General features: G+C 44.4%; 1 long non-coding RNA gene across 1 annotated transcript; it reads right to left on the bottom strand.

Annotated features, from left to right (window-relative positions):
- Window positions 1-6,245: 6,245 nt before the first annotated feature.
- LOC143268540 (uncharacterized) lies at window positions 6,246-11,574 on the bottom strand. Its single transcript, XR_013044600.1, has 2 exons — window positions 11,449-11,574; window positions 6,246-6,454 (listed from the first exon to the last, which is right to left on the bottom strand). It is a non-coding gene; the product is annotated as an uncharacterized LOC143268540 (long non-coding RNA).
- Between the last annotated feature and the right edge of the window lie 976 nt (window positions 11,575-12,550).

The raw sequence follows: 12,550 nt of genomic DNA, 5'->3' as shown, positions 1-12,550 counted from the left end.
GTTACTAGGCGACAATCATTGATGCACATATTAAAAATTAGTGTTTTTACATCAGTTGACCTTACTTTAATGGGGAAAAAAAGGGATCATTCTTCTCCAGTTGTGATAATGAAAAGTAGTATTTATTAAGCACTCAGCACCAGTTACCATACTGAGGGCTATTCCCCTGCCCCATCCATCCACACACACATCTGAGACACAGTAGCCCAAGCTAGCTTATACTTACTATGTCGTCCAGGCTGGCCTTGAACTCTTGATCCTCTTGCCTCTGACCCTCAAGTGCCTCAAGTGCAGAGATTAGGGGGGGGGTACACACGGGGGGACACGACGACATAGAGAGGGGATGGAGAAGGCATTTGATATCAGACATCTGCCTCCTTAAACTGCAGCCTGAGTTCTCTGTCACTCTTCAGTCCCATCCTTGGCCTTGGCCTGAAGCCCAGGGATCATTTTCATAAAGATATGGGACTCTGATGGGTGAGGTGGGACAGAGGGAGGAGAATTGCAAGTTCAAGACCAGGCCAGGCTACATATAGAGACCCTACTTCATTAAGCCAACCAACAAACCCAACTAAAGACGACAGCGAATTTAGACAGCCTATCTGGTGGGGAAAAAGAGAGATCTCACTGAATCATGCTCCTAAGAAATAATTGCTCATCCAGAAAAGTGCCCCCAAAGTGCTATCAAAAATTATTGTAAAAGCTGTAATTCTGCTCCCAATTAGTTTGCCTCTTCTCCATTATAACTGATTAGATGGTTTGTTATAATTTCCACTTAACATTCCATGAAGAAAAGGAAAACCAACTTGAGGATTAAGTGCTGTTTCAAAGAAAGCTCCCACTGCCTCTCTAAGTAGCTGCAGGTCCTCAGACTCCATCTGGCCACAAGACAGAGATGTCATGAGTGCCGTGTCCCACCTGAGAAGGAAGCACATGCAGGGACTTTCACACTCCGAATTCATTATTATCAGTTCAGACTTGCACCAGAAGAGAAGGCAGCTGGCATATGCCTGTGGGCTGACACCCATGAGGAAAGAGAAGTATACAGTCCTGGATCCACAAGCATCATGTACCTGTATGTCCATGAAGATGCCTCTGAGGAGGAACAGGGGTGACTGTCAGTGGAGAGGGCAGGCTGTGGTGAACACAGAGATAAATAAGATCCCTTCTTGGATGTTCTCAGGTCAGTGAAGCCCAGCAAAGAATCCAATCTCCACGCTTCTCCATCAAGCCTGACCTTCAGGAGGAGTGAGTTGGGGGTTGACCTCAAGGTGCCCTCAACTCACTTTTGAAACTTTCACAGCTCTGCTCTCAAAGATAAGGGATTGCCTTTTCTTTAGACTTTTGCTGTTAACTAAGGGCTAGGTGGTCTTAGTGGTACCTCAGCATCCTATATACCTGGCCAGCTCTTTATAATATAAAGCCACCTTCCTAGATGATGTACCTTCCTAGATGATGTACCTTCCTAGATGATGTACCTTCCTAGATGATGTACCTTCTTAGATGATGTAGTCTTAGCTTACCAACTTCAGAGAAGTAGGTATGATCATGCCCAAGATTTATCCTCCAGACGCCATAAGATGTTGTTTGTCATTTAACCCTACATGGCTTCTTTCACATTCAAAGGACATGAGCCTTACATAGACAGATTCCAGTTATGAACTTGGCTTAAAAGGAAGATGTCCAGACTGGAAAGATGGCTCAGTGGTTAGGAGCACTTGCTTTCTTCCTGAGGGCCAGGGTTCAACTCACAGCATCTACAGTACACAGCTCACAACTGCCTGTAACTCTAGCTTGAGAATTTGATGCCCTCTTCCAGCCTCCTTGGGTACCCACACACGCATGGCACATACACAGACATACACACATACATATAAATAAAAATGAAATCTTAAAAAAGAAAAACATCCTATTAGCTTTGCTCTCTCTCTCTCTCTCTCTCTCTCTCTCTCTCTCTCTCTCTCTCTCTCTCTCTCTCTCTCCTTCCCTCTTCCTCTCTTTTCTCTTTTTATGTAGTCTGATTCTATGTAGTATCTTTTGAGCATCAACCTCGACATTACTAGTTCAACTGTTATCTTTACTGTGTTAATAATGCATGTTCATTGCAGAACGAAGAAGAAATACAGACAGGAAAAACTCATCTGTACATTGTGCACCTGTGCATATGTGTGTGTGCGCGCGCGCGTGTGGCTTTACACACTTTTATCACAGGTCGGTTCAGATACCACACTACCAAAATCAACATGGAGTTGTTTCATCGCTCCAGAAACTCACTCATGGCACAGAGTGATACAATTGCCATCATCCCTGTCCCTCGCACCCGACATGCACCAATTGTCACCTCCTGTCTCTAATTCCGCTCACTTAAGAATGTCATAGGAATGGACTGAAGTAGTATGTGACATTTTAAAATGGGCTTTTAAAGCTTAGCTCAGGACTGTGGATGTAGCTCAGTGGTAGAGCACTTGTCTGGCACGTACAAGGCCCTCGGTTCAATCCCCAGTACTGCAAACAAACCAACAAAAATCTGGCATAATGCCTGGGTATCCACCAAGTTGTTGTAGGTGTTAACAGGTTATCACTTTTCTGTACAGAATAATGTTCTGTAGTTGAACCTGCCATAGTCTGTTTAAAGTATTAATGCACTGAAGTATCATAGGGCTTGATTTTGGGGGCTATTAAATGTAAAACAGAGGGAGCTAGAGAGATGGCTCAGTGGTTATGAGAGTGTAACACTGTTGGGGAGGACCTGAGTGTGTTTCCCAACACCCACATCAACTCACAATTGCCAGTTACTCCAGCTTGGGGGATCCGATGCCTCTGGCCTCTGAGGACACATTCGTGTGTGTGTGCACACACACACAACTAAAAATAAAACAACCAAACACCTGTGTATGTGATTTTATTTGCAGGTAAGTTTTCACTTCTTGTAGATAAATGTTCATACATAGGACTTATGGATTTTTGTTTGTTTATGTTTTGAGAAAAGGTCCTGCTATGTAGCCCAGGTTAGCCTCAAATTCAATATCTTCCCATATCAGCCTGTAAAGTGGTGAGATTATAGGTGTGCAGCACCATGCCTGCCTCAATTTTTGGATTATAGGATAAATAGCTTTTAGTGTAGTTTTGATCAGGAACACAAAAATGTAGCTGGAGAATTTCTCTGCAGCTCCCGCCAAGTCCCACCAGTCCCAGAGCCCACTTATAAAATAAACACACAGACGCTTATATTATTTAAACTGTTTGGCCTAATGGCTCAAGCTTCTAGCTATCTAGTTCTTATAGCTTAAATTAATCCATTTCCATAAATCTATACCTTGCCATGTGGCTCATGGCTTACCAGCGTCTTCACATGCTGCTTGTCATGGCGGCGGCTGGCAGTGACTCCCTCCGCCTTCCTGTTTTCTCTGTTCTCCTCTCTGTTAGTCCCACCTATACTTCCTGCCTGGCCACTGGCCAATCAGTGTTTTATTTATTGACCAATCAGAGCAATTTGACATACAGACCATCCCACAGCACAAAAATAGTTTCTAAAGTGGTTGTACCAGTCAACCACTATGTCCTCATTAACGCTTGGGTTGGGCACCATCTTTATTTTAGGTTTGGGGATGATTCTGGTCTATTCCTTTTGTCTTGTCTTTCATCTGGCTTTGAATTTGCTCTGGATTTTTTAGGATTGTTAATAAAGTGCGATTAAGCGATTGCTGCACTATGATAAGCTGGGGTACATTTGAAAAACCCCAGGAGTCTCTCTGGAATCACATCTTATGGGACAAATCACATGTGAACTGAATGGGATTCTCTCTTTAACCCACAGAGACATTGTGTCTTCACCAGGCTCCGAGTGACACATGACTAGCTCTTCTCTTGTTAGGCTGCACGAAGCAAACAGCACAGCCACCGGCCACTTACTGTTTCCGCTTTTCAGGGACTGTGAGAGTGCCAGGAGCTGGTGTGCCAGCTGATATGTCATGGCCAATGACAGTGAACGATGCCCGGATCAGTGAGAAATGTAGGACACGGGGACACCCTCGTGGAATGTAGGAGAGACAGTCTAGGGGTTAAGCTCTTACGTGGTGGTTTTTGCTATTGTGTTGTGTAAATCTACAACGGTTCATCTACAGATAATGTATCTATACTGCAGAAGAAAAATCCCCTTGAGAGCAATGGGATCAATAGAAATGAGTACTTGATGAAATTTAAGTACTTAAATTCAGTTTAAGAAACAAATGAAATACCTTTCTTAGAGAAAACATTTGTTGACATTCACCATCTCCATGGGGTCGTAACATCGCTGACGGCTGAAGAACCAATAGCAAGCAGTTAATACTTTAAGAATAGGCTGGCAGGACAGTTACCTACTAAGGCTTCAACAGGCACATGCCACTCCAGAAGCAAGACTTCTGGTTCAGACCGGATTACTGTCCTCTTAAACATACTTCAACATTATTTTCAGCTCAGAACAGTCTTTCACATGTGGCAAGTAAAACATTCCATGCTACCCGCTGTGGCCGTTGGCAGGATTGTTGAACATCACCAGTTCTGTGTAAGTGTCATCATTTGCTCCAAATATATATTTTTTTTCTTTCTTTTTTTTTTCTTTTTGGTTTTTCGGACAGGGCTTCTCTGTGTTACAGCCCTGGATGCTGTTAGACCAGGCCGGCCTTGAACTCACAGAGATCCACCTGCTTCTGCCTCCTGAGTGCTGGGATTAAAGGCATGTGCGCTACCACATTGGACTCAATACAAAATCTTTTGATTGAAACGATGGCTGGCTGGATGTTTTTATCCAATCCAAGTAAAGCTTCTGGCTGATAATCTTTCCACACCCAATATTACTGTGAATGTAACTGAAAATTCTACTTAAAAGTTGGACGTTGAACCTGGTGTGGTGGCACACGCCTTTAACCCCAGCACTCGGGAGGCAGAGGCAGGTGAATTTCTGAGTTGGAGGCCAGCCTGGTCTACAGAGTGAGTTCTAGGACAGCTAGGACTACACAGAGAAACCCTGTCTCAGAAGAAGAAGAAAAAAGTCGAACATTGAAAAATAAAACGATTTATGTGGTGACAGCGATACCCACGTTGACGAAGCAGAACGGAAGAATAAAAACAATGTTCTCGGGGGTCTAGTTCAAGTCCAGCCTGTGCAGTATAGCTGGACCCTGTCTCCAAAACCAAAAGCCACCGTCCTAGTCTGCCTTCTGTCGCTGTGATAAAGACCACCACGACCAAGAGCAGCTTGGGGAGGAAAAAAAGGGGGTTATTTCAGTTTATACTTGCAGTCCATCAAGAAGGGAAGTCAAGGCCGGAACTCACCACAGGGGACTGAACCGAAAACCATGGGGAACTCTGCTTCCCTGGCTGGCTCAGTCTGCTGCCTTATTCCACCCAGAACCCCTGCCCAGGAGTGGCTCCTCCCACAGTGGGCTGGGCCCTCCCACACCATTCATTAATCAAGAAAATGCCCGCACAGGTTCCTTCCAGGCTGTTCTGATGGAGCATTTTCTTAATTAAGGTTGGCCTTCCCAGGTGACCCTTAGTGTACGTCAAGCTGAAAAAAACAAAAAACAAAAACACCACACCAGACAAACAAACAAACAATTTCAATGTTCTCCAGCTGTGAAGCAATAATGGACTAAAAACTGCTGAGGTACCAGGTCTGGTGGCTCATTCCTGTAATCCCGGCATTTGAGAGGTCCATGGAGGAGGATCACAGGCACAGGGCCAATCTTAGCCATTCATTAAGTTTGAGGCTGAGCTTGTACTGTGTGAGACTCTGTTTAACAAAAACAAAAAACAAAAACATTTTTTAACATTAAGGACTGATGTGATAGTCAAATAATTTATGACATCAGAACAAGCTGTAACAAAGACACTATAATTTAGACAAAAATATAGAGAAATACGATTTGATAGCCAATGTGTTACTGAATTACCAAATACTGGCAACATGCACTCTCCCCTCCCTGCAAAGTACTTACAGGATGTTAGAAACGCCTGAGCCTTTGAACAGCTGCCATTGTTTGTATTTTCAGACATGGTCTTGCTACACAGTCTAAAGTGGCTTTGAACTCAAACTTGATATCCTCCTGCCTCTGATCCCACATCCTAGATCTACAGATGTTCCCCAGCCCCCAGGTCAGAACTCATGTGTTACGTGTTACGTTCTAAAGATGGGTCTTCTAAATTGGTCTTCAAAATAGTTAGAAATACTGAAAACATCAATTGAATGGAATGACAGATACTTCCATTTTTGAAGTGTAATGAAATCGCAGTTGTTGGTAACAAAGCTTATAAGTAGGGAAAGCAGAGGGGAAGTGAACGCCTCAGAAGGGGGTGGCCTGGGCCGCAGGTGTGATTGGGAAGGACGTAATTGTGATTTGGAACATCCCAGCTTCTGGGCATATCTCTTGGTGACATTCTCGTTTCAAGTGGATGAATGTATACTCCGTGCCTGAGTGGAAAGAAATCAGAGGTCATTAGGTTAGGAACTTCTACATTTGGTAAAAACATTTTAGAGATCTGTGGTGTCAAGCATGGCTGTCCACGCCATTAACCCAGCACTCCAGATGCAGAAGACGGACTTAGGCAGGAGGATCTCTCTGAGTTTGAAGCCAGCTTGATCTACATAATGAGATCCTGTCTCAAGTGCTGTGTGTGTGTAGAAATTCATGGAGACAACTTTATTCAATGAGTTTTTGGATTTAAAAATCATTTGTTGAAATTCTCTAAATAGAGACAAAAAATACAGTCCTGGTGAAAACAAACTGGTCTGAAGCATTCTATTTTCACTGAAAATTGAATTATTTGCCACAATTCAAATAAAAATTAAATTGATTAAGGTTTTATTTAGCATAATTTTCTTGTAGTAAATATTAAAATTTTAAGTGAATCTAGGTCTGATGGCACATACCGGTAATGCCAGTATTGGGGAGGTAGAGGTGGAAAGATCAGATCAAGTCCAGCCTCAACTATATAGCAAGTTTGAGGCCAGCCTGGGCTACATGAGAACTTTTCTCAAAAATCTTTTTAACTCAATAAAACTATATTTAACAATATATTCATAAGAAAAATACCAGTGGCACATTAGACAGACTATTACAAAACTGATTAAATCACATTATTATATCAAGAGTAATTTAAAAGAAAAAAGAAGTCAGGCATAGTAGCACTCGCCTTTAATCCCAGCACTCAGGAGGCAGAGGTAGGTGGATCTCTGTGAGTTCAAGGACAGTCTGGTCTACAGAATGAGTTCCAGTACAGCCAGAGCTACATAGTGAGACCCTCCCCCACCAAAAAAGAAAAAAATAATGACTGTGATTATATCCTTTTCTATTTTATATTTATACATATATTACATTTGTTTTGTTTTGAGACAGGGTGCACACTGCACCAGCCATGTATTACATTTTTATGTACTTATTTGTTTACTGAGGCAGGTTCTTGCTATGTTGCTTAGGTTGGCTGTGAACTCCTTTGAGGTCAAGCAATCGTCTTGCCTTAGCCTCTGAAGTGCTGACATCATCATGCTCAGCAAGAGGGATTTAACCCAGGGCTTTGTACATGGGCGAACGTCCTAAGATTGAGTTCTACTTCCAGCCCTATAGCACATGATTCACAAGCTTGTTAATGTGTGTATAAGTGTTCTTTTTACTCTTCAGAGTGTCCACGCTTGGATGATGAGCTACAGGCCCTTTCTGTTCCTAAGGCATCACTTTCAGAGTGATCATTATTCCACACACTAGACTGAGGCAGGTATGTGCAGACTCAGGTCTCACAGAACAGTTGATGAGTCACTGGGCTTAGAATGAGGGTTTGAGTGGCTAATGACATCCCCACACTGGACGAACTGTCTCCATGGTTATCTACCAAATACTGTAGAGCAGGGCTGGAGAGACGGCTCAGTGGTCAAGAGCACACACACACACACACACACACACACACACACACACACACACACACGTTATGCTTGCAGGGGACTGGGTTCAACTCCCAGCATCCACACGGTGTTCACAATCATCCATAACTCCAGTTCCTGGAGATCTGACCACCTCTTCTGACCTCCCAGGGCACCAAGCACCCACATGGTGCACACAAACACATGCAGGCGACACACAGAGAAGATGAACAATTTTTAAATAATAATTTAAAAACTATTATAGTGCTCCCCCTCCCTTATGGAGAAGGAGGTAGAGGGAGGAGACTGTGGTTCTGTCAGTCCCGAGAAGATGGATGCTCCCTGCTGCTTGTAGAGCATAAAGATATTCCTAGTACTTTCCAGTTCTATAAAGAACCGAATAAGCCGGGCGGTGGTGGCGCACGCCTTTAATCCCAGCACTCGGGAGGCAGAGCCAGGCGGATCTCTGTGAGTTCGAGGCCAGCCTGGGCTACCAAGTGAGTCCCAGGAAAGGCGCAAAACTACACAGAGAAACCCTGTCTCAAAAAATCAAAAAAAAAAAAAAACAAAAAAAAAAAAAAAAAAAAAAAAGAACCGAATAAAGGGCCCTAAAGTCCAACATTGTCCTGAGCGAGAAGAACACATTCACCATTCCCTTCCATGACGCCCTTAGCCGTGCCTGCTTCCCATGATAATCTGATGTCAATGGTCCAAACTGCTAAGTGCCGAGGGACTCACTGAAAGATGTATCCCAGATGGTGTGCCACAGAAATAGCCTTAACACGTTCTGTGGCTAATTCCTTGGGTTTGGGTTTTGTTTGGTTTGGGGGACACAAATCCATGCTAGGCAAATGCTCTACTTCTTCTACACCCCTAAAAAAAAATCCCAAAAAACAAAGGAACAAAAACAAACCTGTGCCCACTTTGAGCAGCACATAAACCTGTCCAGACTTAGAGACACTGAGCAGCACAGAATGTGAATGTTGAAACCGGACACCACCTCAGCTACGTCCCCTTGAGCGTCAGAACTCCTTCTCTGGTAAGAATGATAACAGTCCCTTGTACATATGAGAATTGGCAGCAGGCAGGATAATTTTTCTTAAAATACAATGAACAATGCCTGTTCCCATCTATAAGGAAGGAAACAATTTCTCTCAGGAACTATTTTTTTCCCCTAACAAAATGTTTTGATTAGCACCTTATAGTCAAAACCTGAGCTTGGGTCATGATTTGGAAAGATATCAATGGGGAAAACTTGGAATCATAGCTAAATTTCAGATATGAAGAGAAATATGAAGAGCTATTTAATATGAACCTCTCCATGACAAGCAACCAGTGACTCCAGACTCACTCCTCTACTGCAGCTGTCCCAGGACCTCTAACAAAAATACAACCAGGCCACCTGACTACCTCCTCAGGAGTGGCATTTTTGGAAAAGGCCCAGATGGAGCCATCAGCAAGGGCATGAAACTTGCACAGTCACACAGGCCCCCAGCTTCAAAGAACCCATACTCCATTGCTTCCCTTGGCCATCTTGCCTCGTTTTCATCTTGCACGACCAGCCCTGCTTCAGGAACAGGGCTGTCCTTGAGTAAATGGGACAGACAAGGAGAGAGATCCAGAGGGCCGGCTACATCAAGTGTAAGAATGCAGGGGGGGACACATAACAAGAGCTTCCAGTGACCCCAAGGGGCCAACCTCAATCTTTGTGACAACATAGGACTTCCACAGAATCCAACTGTATGCAGTTTTCAAAGTCAACCCAATATGGTCTACGTTAAACTAAAATAGGCAATGGATGATAGACAATTAGCAAGATTGTGTGTAACCTGCTCACACGCAGTTGTGCTCAGGAAATGGTGGGTCCTTTTACTCCAGGATCACGTGTAGAGCAGCAGTGAGGAAGTGCACACAGAGTGCACATATGCCCAGTGAATGCACACGCACGTGTTTGGGCCCTTCTCTCCTTCTTTCTTCTCAATAGCGCATCTCAGGATGTACAGATCCCGACCCTAAGATCCATGTGCTCTGACTCAGAGATGTGTTGTTTGTGTCGTAATTTCTCCTGTTGTAGCTTTACCACCATCGCCAGAGCCAGACTAATGAGGAAGAGAAAGTGCTAATTGGAAAGTAGGAGGGGGCAGCTGTAACGAAAGCATCCCACTCTCAAGTGTTTATGGAGAAATAATTGGAACACAAACAGTAGGCAGGGCCTTGTCTCTCTGTGAGCCCCAGCCTTCATCAGGATCATTTGGCCTTTGAGAAGACCAAGGAGCAGAAAGAACGCCTTTCACTCCAAACAGAAGGGAGGCTGAGTACCCAGATGCCTTGGACCTGAGGCCTGTATCTGTACCTGGAAGCTTTCCTGTGTCCCACCCAGTCCTGCAGTCACTCAGACCCAAGTACACACACAGAGGCTTAATATATCAATTAGTTGATACTAATATATCAAATAAGAACTGTATGGCCATGGCCTATGGCTCAATTTTCTTGCTAGCTAGCTCTTATAACTAAACTCAGCCCATTTCCATTAATCTATGTGTTGCCACATGTTCCATGGCTTTACCTGTGTGCCATGACATGCTGCATCCTGCACAGCAGGATGGCATCTCTCTCTCTCTCTCTTCTCTCTCTCTCTCTCTCTCTCTCTCTCTCTCTCTCTCTCTCTCTCTCTTCTCTTCTCTTCTCTCTCTCTCTCTCTCTCTCTCTCTCTCTCTCTCTCTCTCTCTCTCTCTCCTGTCTTTCCTCTTCCTGTCTCTCTGCTTGGATTTCTGCCTGCCTCTAAGCTGCCTTGCCATAGGCCAAAGCAGTTTATTCATTAACCAATGAGAACAACATATTATCTATTTGCTTATTCTGAAACCCATTTACTTTCCCATTTGAGGTTGAACAAGAGTCTTCCTCATAGACCACACTTCCACAGCTCCCTGATACCTCTAGTGCAGCAGTTCTTAACTTTCCTTTGTTCACTGCTGGGGGGGGTCCGTGACCCACAGGTTGAGAACCACTGCTCTAGTGCCTCATTCTTGCATGGTTCCAGGGATGGACCTGGCTGGGACTGGGATGCAAGGTAATGAAGAAAACATAGACACATAGAAAAGTTGGAATCAGGGAGACTGGGCTCTCTGATGGGGGAACCAAAGCACCCCAGAAGCTCCGTCTATTATATATAGTTGACCAGCGAGGCTGGGTTATTAAACACAGCTGACCAAGGAGGTGGATTTCTCTTGGAGCGTCTCGGTGTTGAGAAGCAGGCTTCAGGCTGTAAATACCTGCGGGGAGAAAGCTGTGGTGGATCTTTTCTGCACACTTCCTCAGGGAAGCCTTTGTCGTTTTCCCCTAGGGTCCGAGGCTATGGTTCTAGACTTGGCCATGACCATGTCAAACAGTACACATCCACTCAGGATTTCATTCATTCAGGGCTTTCTCTCCTTCCCACATTCTAGAAAAAAAGAACGGAGCATCCACATACTTTTTTCCCCTGTAAAAATGTTTGTTTGTTTGTTTTGTGTATGTGTGTGTATGTATGTAGGGATGGGAGGATCACTTACAGGAGTCACTTCTCTCCTTCCTTGGGTTCTGGGTTCTGGGAACAAAGGTCATCCAGCTTGGTATCCAGTGCCTTTACTCACTGGTCGCCACCCTGGCCCACACCTAAAGTCACATGATGTCATGATTGCCCAAGACAGGAAACAGACACTTGACTCTGGGACTTGGTTTTGTGATGTAAATAGATGAAGCTGGGCATTTGTTAGACACTAACTCCATGTTACTGTCTTGAATGCCCGAGAGAGGCTCACCAGCCTTATTTTCTAGTTCTTATCCAGACAGGAGATGTGGAAGTCAGAATTCTTTCCTTTTTGCTCTCAGGTTTTCGGGTTCTTGCTTTGGGGCAGGCTCTCAGGCTGTACCTCAAACTGGCCTTGATGTCTCTGGCTGAGGGTGACCCTGAGCTGCTGCCCCTCCTGGCCCTCGCTCCCAAGTGCTGGGATTACAAGTGGATGCCACCATGCTCAGCCCAAGAATTCTACAGTGACTCATTGAACCATACCTGTAAGCTGCTTCTAACCAGCACAATATGATAAAGATAATGGGACATCATCCTTACGGTTTTGAGACGCTATATGGGACTTTTCAGATGTACATACAGTCCCAAATCAGCTTATTTGAATGAGAATGGCCCCCATAGGCGCATACATTTGAATGCTTGGTCCCTAACTGGTGGAACTGTTTGGGAAGGATTAGGAGGTGTGGCCTTGTTAGAGGAGGCGTGTCACTGTGTGTGGGCTTTGAGGTTTCAAAAGCCCAAGCCAAAAGGCTGGATCTGGTGGAGCACAATTTTAATCCCAATACTTGGGAAGCAGAGGCAGGAGGATCTCTGTGAGTTTGAGGCCAGCCTGTTCCACACTAGAGAGCTCTAGGACAGTCAGGGGATACACAGAGAGACCCCTGTTTAGAAAAAAGAAAAAAGAAAAGAAAAGAAAAATCACAACAGGCCCAGTTTTGCTCACTGCCTCTGATTTGTGGACCAAGATGTAAGGCCTTAGTTCCCACTTCCGTGACACGTCTCTCTGTCTGCTGCCATGCCCCCAACCACAATGGTCTTGAACTCACCCTCTGAAACTATAAGCAATCCCGCAATTAAAAGCTTTC

The sequence above is a fragment of the Peromyscus maniculatus genome, chromosome 14, assembly GCF_049852395.1.
Source record: "Peromyscus maniculatus bairdii isolate BWxNUB_F1_BW_parent chromosome 14, HU_Pman_BW_mat_3.1, whole genome shotgun sequence".
NCBI classification, from domain to species: Eukaryota; Metazoa; Chordata; class Mammalia; order Rodentia; family Cricetidae; genus Peromyscus; species Peromyscus maniculatus.
Note: the sequence above shows the minus strand (reverse complement) of the source record. Positions and strands in the feature narration are given on the sequence as shown.